General features: G+C 51.0%; 1 protein-coding gene across 2 annotated transcripts in view; it reads right to left on the reverse strand.

Moving 5' to 3' along the window:
- DAAM1 (dishevelled associated activator of morphogenesis 1) overlaps nucleotides 1-6,809 on the reverse strand; it is a 92,487-nt gene extending 85,678 nt beyond the window's left edge. The window contains exon 1 of one of the 2 annotated variants that reach the window (XM_039733041.1): nucleotides 6,767-6,808. The gene's annotated coding sequence lies outside the window, so the exon portion shown is untranslated. Of the gene's footprint in view, nucleotides 1-6,766 lie in introns of both variants that reach the window. The other variant, XM_039733042.1, reaches the window with a different exon arrangement.
- Between the last annotated feature and the right edge of the window lie 266 nt (nucleotides 6,810-7,075).

Raw genomic sequence — 7,075 nt, forward strand, 5'->3', positions numbered from 1 at the left:
GTGTTATAAATCAGACACAGCCCAGCTCCAGCGCTGCAGAGCAGCTGCAGCAGCAGCACAGGTAGAGGCAGGTGATGAAAGGGTCCTTTGGTTACACCCTTCTGCCCTCCTGCAGCAGCCCAGGACTCCCAGCTCCAGCAGAGAAGGGCTGTTTATTTTCCTGAAAGCCAGCCAGCTCTGCTAGGCGGGAAGAACTGCACCCACGGGAGAGCTGAGCTGCGGATCCTCTGGCAGCACAGAGCCAAAAACAAGGCCAGCACCACAAAGGACAAGACCTTTACAGGGATCGTACTTGGGACCTTTACAGCAACATCCCCTGAGCTCCAGAGCACCTCTGCAGGGCCTCTTGGAGCAGGTGAGTTCAGAATACTGCAGAGAGACAGAGAGGGGTTTTTCCATTTTCAGCCACGATGGGCGAGCGTAAACCCAAGGATTGATGCAAACAGCAGCCCAGTCTCTGGCATTGGACAAGAGCTTCCAGGCATAGAGATGAGGGGTTGGTGCTGTCCCAAAATGCTGCTGTGGGAAACTCAGGGTGAACAGATCCAAACTTCTCCTTTCAGCAGCGAGACAAGCTGTAATTAGCAGCACTGAGTCCGACCCAGGGGCTGGATAAGGACATTCCCGTGACATATCTGACAGGGCGACTGTTGGATATGTTTTCCTTGGCTTTTTTCCTCCCTGGAAAAATGAGCACCCATTTTTCACAGGTCTTTTTTCCCCCACTCCTTGTTGCCCGAGTCAGTTTCCCAGAGGAAGGGCATACATATCAGAGCACACTGTAACAGCCCATTACCACAGCTGGAGCTCGGGTCTTGCCATCCCCAAGGGATGGGTCCCTCCTTAATTATCCCACACCTCAATGGCACACTGGGGATGCCAGACCCCAAAGACACAGTCTCAGTTTGACTTTCACCAAAATGAAAAACACAGTCCAAACCACAAGGCAAAAGTAAAATAAAAACGTGAACATGAGGCAACTGAGCTACAGCTGCAAGACATATCATCACCACTGTCTCACACATCTCTCACCTAGTTCAGCCTCATCCCCAGAGCAAAACCAACAAAGCTTCCTGTCATGCAACTACAAGCAATCCTTTGGAAATCAGTTCAGAGAATTTTGAGGTTAAAGTCCCTCTTTACTGTCTTTTTCTCATGATGAAAGCTGTCACGCTATAGAATGGCTTGAAAAGCTTGGATGTAAGGTAAGTCCTAGTGTGAAGCTAAGGGAATGGCACAATTTCATGACTAGGTAACCCAAATCACAGCCTGTCACACATCACTGCAGTTTGAACACAGCTATGACCATCACTGCATCAATTTAGAACAGACAAATTTTGCTGAACCTTCTAAGTGGAAGAGCAGCACTTAATACATAAGTAAATGGGGGAAAAAATGAGCATAAAGGCTCAATTCCAGCCCCAGCCCCAAAAGCAGAACTGACTGCAGGGATTACAATATTTAGCATGCTCCAAAAATTTTCCTCGACAGCTTTTTGCTCCATGTGATGTACAGGAATTTCTCATGCCTCCAGAGCCACCAGCTACTTCACATGCAATTTACCAGCAGCACTCTCCATGAAAAATAGATGGAGCTCATAAATGGATCCGAGTAGTCCCCAAAAAGGTTCCAGTCTCTTTGCAGGGTGTTTTCAAAATGCTGGGACAAGGAGATGGCACACTGAGGTCTGAAAACCAATCTCCCAGACCCAGAGAGCTTTGGTAAGCAAATGGCTTGCGCAAAGTTTCTGTCAGAACACCCATTTGAAGCGCTGGCATTGCAAACAAGGTTGCTCCAGAGGCACCTGGGATTAGCACTGTTCAAACAGTCCTTGGCAGAGCCCAGGAACAGATTTGCAAGTTCAGCTTTTCCCCTGCCTGACGCTCTCCCGGCACCTCGGAACAACACCAGAGCTCCGACAGCCTTAACCCTGCTGTTTCCCACACGGAGTTTGAGACACAGGGATGGGCATGGCAGGAGCTCTGTGCTTAATCACAGGACTTAGTGGAAGAAGAAAACCCAAGGAGGCAGCACTGTGGGGCTTTTTTCCTGTGTTGCAGGATGAGATCCAACACCAGGCTGTCCAGGAGCAAGCCGGGCACACGAGTGTCCCTCTGCAGAAGCACGGCAGCTGAAAGCAATGCACGGGATATGCAAGGAGAATGGTGCCAAGCCAGACAGGGCAGCTGAAAAACACCAGGCACCCTAAAGGCTTACCCTGATATGAAGGCACAGAGCAGCCTCTCCCCCCTGCACTGGGCACACAAGCCAAGACACTCCTCGTGCCTCGGGGGCACAGGGAAGGAAACCTCAGCCAGTGAAGCGTCCTTTGCATGCAATTCCTGTGGAAGCCAGGCACGACAAGGACACCCACCTTCCCTGACACATCTCCCCCACCCTCAGCTCTGGCAAGAAGGTGCTGTGGTTTCCAGGAGCAGCAGCAGCATGAAAACAACAGGAACATGAAGGGTGACTGGAGTCACGGCAGGGAAAGCTTTGCACAAACACATTTACAGTCGCTTCCATCCACACAAGCATCCTTGAAGGAAACAGCTGCACCAGACCACAGCTGACACAGACTCTCCAGGATGGGACATGAGTTCACAGCTCCTCTAAGCACCATTCATTAAGTTGATGCTGAGGCCAAGTAAAGAACAAGCACTCAAAAAAAAAAAAAGCAATACATGGTGTTGTAGGTAAATGTCAGATGGATGTGCAGCTCCAGAAAGCCACCTCAGAAAGGTTTGGAAAAAAGAAAAACACTCAGGAGCAGCAGCAAGGCAGACCCACCACTGACTGAACTCCGTGTCACATAACACATCACAGACAGAAAACATGCCCCTGAGCTGCCTCCATGGTCATGCCACAGCAAACAATTAATCTTGCTTGTTTGGGGTGGGGGAAATGGTCTCTGGACTGTTCCTCCATCCTCCTCCTCCCTGCTGGAGCTGGGAGGAAAGCCTGCCAACAGAGTTTGCCTGTAACAGGCACCAAGCTGCTAGAAAATCACCTGAGCAACATAAAACATCTTTCCACACCCCCCTGTAACACTCTGCACTCTCCTTCTCACACCTCAGACCTGAGTGGCTGCAAATCCCACCCCTGAACGATGCCATTCTGCATCCCTCATTTTCATACTCCAGTTTGTTTGGTTTTTTATTTTAATGGCAAGTGCTGTGCTCTCCTCCCAGCCCAAGTGGTGCAAAGCTGGCTCCCAGGTGCAGAGCACAGCCCCAGCTCCCCTGCCCTGCAGCCTCAGCACAGGGACAGTTGTGTTCCTGCCCAAAAACAGTGTGAGGACTTTCCTGCTTGGTGACAGTCTGCCCTCAGACGCTCGACCTTACAACCTCTGAGGATGCTCTGCCCACTAGAAGGGGAGACAAGCTGATCCTCACTCCTGCAAAGCATTGGAGGAACCCACACCCTGCAGAGCCTTCCCCAAAAGCTGCCAAGCTCCGTAGCTCAGTTTTGCATATTGGTACAGAGCCCAGCTGCTGGTGTTTCACACACCACCCCCCAGAGTCCGCCTCTGAATGGCACGATTTTCAATTGCTTCCTCCTGCCATACTGCCCCAAGGCAGGATCTGCCAGCAGCCCTGCCCATCACCACGGGAAACAGGATGGAAGCCCCATGAGAAAGAGGAGCAGCAGGGAGCAAGAACACCAGGAGATCCCACTGTGCTCTCCTCCGCTCTCCTAGGGATGGGCACAGGTCGAGGGGATTAACTGGGTCCTTCCCCTCTCTTTATCTCACCAATCTCGGGCTGTTGCCAAGTTGTTTTGAGCTCTGGCATGGCTGCTTTCCACCCAGGACCTGCACAAAAGGCCGTGAGGAGCCTCAGTGCAGAATTCCTGGCAACAGTCCAAACCCAGAGGTCGGTAATTGGGTCACTGGGTTCAGCTTCCGAAAACCATTCCTTCAGGAGGTGTGGTGAACGCAGGCACAGTCAGCAGACAGAGCTGGACACTCCTGCAGCTCCTCCACCACACCCTCCACACCTTATTTCGTTACCCTCTCATAAAGCACTCGGTGACACAGGGACAGAGCAGCCTGGACAGGGAGAGCCCCGACTTCCACGGCAGCTGCGTGCACGGGGGAGACATGATTCAGGTAAGCAGCACGTAGCTGAAAGCACATCGCTATGCAGTGCTCAGCCCCAGGAATGCAGAAGGGAAACATGAAGCCACTTGTCTGGCACGGCAAATAACCCTTCAATCATCCGCCAGGCCCTGCCGGGAGCTCTGGGTTGGGAAAGAGAGGATGTCTCCAGCCAGAAACCTTCAGCTCCTACCAACCGCGCCACGAGGCGCTGCTGCGCTTCCTCCCCGCGTCTGCAAGCGAGCTCCAAACACACAAAATTAAAATCCACACAAGTGGCATGTACTGCAGGAAGAGAAGAGGTCTGAAGAGCGATCAACATCAGCATGGTGAGCAGCTGGCTGGTGGGAAAGAACACGCCTGTCCAACACCGCCCTTCCAGTGGGTCGCGGCAATGTTTTGAAAACAGTTTCTCAAGGCAACTCAGGATGAGGAGAAGAACATGGAGAAACCTTCTGAGTCACGGTCACATTGACTCACCAGTGAGTGTCTCTAGGCTGGGCCACCCCATCCAGTTTGGCTGACTCAGGAAGGGACCATAAGCAACCTGGTCTCCCAGGTGCTCCAGGCAGCACCAACCTCCTCCCTTTAACATATTTACCATGAACTCCCCCCAAAAGCCTGGCAGGGAACATAGGAGGGAGCACAAACAGGGCAGGGTAATCAGAGACTCATGTGGGGGCACAGAGGTTGCTCCAGACCTGGGAACAGCATGGGACAGATGCCCTTGGGAATGACCCCACCCAACCCCACCATGAGAAAAACACAGGCCAGATGTTCAGACAACTTCAGGCATTAATTTGGTTAATTTGCTATAATTCAGGTGGCTGGTGTTCAGGCCACACCAATCACGAAACAAACTGCTGTCAGCTGAGATCCTGAAACTCTTCAGTCAACTAACCACGTCCTTACAGTGTGCCAGGGCCGTTTCTCTCATTTCCATCTCCTTTGGTTTTCTTCTCAGTGGCCACAAAGATCTGAAAGCTTTATGAGTCACTGAGCTGAGATTTTCTGTGCTACCCCAGAACTCCTGGTTCCTCAGTGAATTCCAGAATGTTATGACATGCCACAAGGACAGAAGATATCAAGTGCAAATGGTCTCCTGAGAGGGCAGGAGGGTTAAGCAGGCACCAGCACAGCTTTTCTCCCAATTAAGGAAGAAAGAAAAGAAGAATCAAAGGCAAACAGCAAATTACAACATGTGTCTGACAAGGGTCTGTGGAGCCTCTAATTTTTGCATTAAATACAAAGTTGGAAATCATAGAATCACAGAATGGTTTGGGTTGGAATGGACCCTAAAGACCATATGGTTCCAACCCCCTTCCCCTAGTTTAGGTTGCTCAAAGAATATGTCATGAAGGGTGAGGGAACTAAGGCAATACTCAGAAGAGCTTCTGCTGGAATATTTAATGACTTTCCAACCCTTAACTAGCTGTTTCTCTCATCTCCTAGTATGGTAAATACATAGAGTGAGTAAATCTATGTGACTTAGCATCTAAATTAACCAACACACAAGCCAGGATCAGGCACTCAGTATTTCTGCCCCAATTTACAGCCCTTTGCTCAGATCAGCTCCTTCTTTTTTTCCAGCATGGCACTGACATCTGTTGTGTTGCATGAGTGAAAAGTACATATATGATTAAGAGAGGGGGGGAAAAAATCAATGTGGACATGACTTGAATTTTACGGCATTTGGCTGCCACAACTTGCAAATAAACAGCTGTCCCAGCAGGTCCATGCAAGCTTAACAGCACAGCAGTAAAACACAAGGTTTTTCTTCCCCTTTAAAAGGGTTTTACTTATAGAAAAAAAGCATATTTTTATAAGAAAATAAATTGCAGGTTGAAGAATCATAGTTAGGTCACACTCAATTCCAGCAGAACAAGCACATCCTGCTTCACATGGCCTCACCAGTCACTCCACAGCAGTGGCAGCTTTCTGAAGCCAAGTTAAGATATTTAATTACCAGCATCAAGTCAGAAACCAAAGCGTCGAACAAAATCCTCATTTGTGAGCGAAGCCTGCAGAAATGTCGTTGAGCAGGCTTTGGCAATCTCCAAAGCTGACAGCTGGATGCCCTGGCTTATCGACTGCTAGAGCACACGCGGAAAAAAGCTCTGAATAGTTGCAGTGCCAAGCAAGCCTTCAAGGCAGCCCCGCCAGCCTCTTAAACAGGCTCACAGAAACAGGCAGGCTTCATTTATTAATACTCCAGAGATAAAAGTGGCCGTGTGGGAGCAGCTCAGCGGGTGTCTGTGCAGGAGGAGGATGGGCAGACCACCAACTCTGGGTGGTGCATCTGTCAGGATCCCCATGCAACCCGTTCATAAATGGACCAACGTGCAACCTGGGTTGCAGCCCTCATGGTGGGCTGCTCCAAGTGCATCAGCTTTTAGGGACTGGCCCAGCAGGGATGGTCAGTGCATGGAAACTTCAAAGCAGGAAGATGGGAGTGAGAGGAGCCACGCTGCTGGCTGGCTGGCAAACAGAATTTGTGGGAAGCCCAGTTGCCCAACAGCTCCATGTCCCCACTGCCTTGGGTTCCTCAGCTGTGACATGACAGCGCGGGAAAAAAGTGGAGGAAGGAACCAAAACAAAGCAGAGAAGCAGAGGGAGATGAACACGATCCAGTTAGACCAGCTGTCCCCAGGTCTTGCCTGTCCTTACCGGAGGAGCCGGCCCGCCGTGGCTGTCCTTTCCTGCTCCCTCCTGCACCCCTGCCACAAACAAAGGGTCAGATAAGGAGCCAGCTCAGGTCAAGACTGGTTTGACTCCGTTTCAAGCCCAGGGGAGCGGATTCAGCGCTGATTTTACACCTCACCCATCCTGTTTGCCTCCCCGGGGCAGAGGCCAGTACATGGAGCAGGGTGCACGCCTGGCTGGCTGGACCCAAAAATCCCAGGGCCGTGTCAGGGCAGCACCGGCAGAGGCACACACCAGCTGAGCGCTGGCCAGAGCCAGGAAGTGTCACTGCTT

The sequence above is a fragment of the Passer montanus genome, unplaced genomic scaffold, assembly GCF_014805655.1.
Source record: "Passer montanus isolate IOZ18808 unplaced genomic scaffold, ASM1480565v1 scaffold82, whole genome shotgun sequence".
Lineage (NCBI taxonomy): Eukaryota > Metazoa > Chordata > Aves > Passeriformes > Passeridae > Passer > Passer montanus.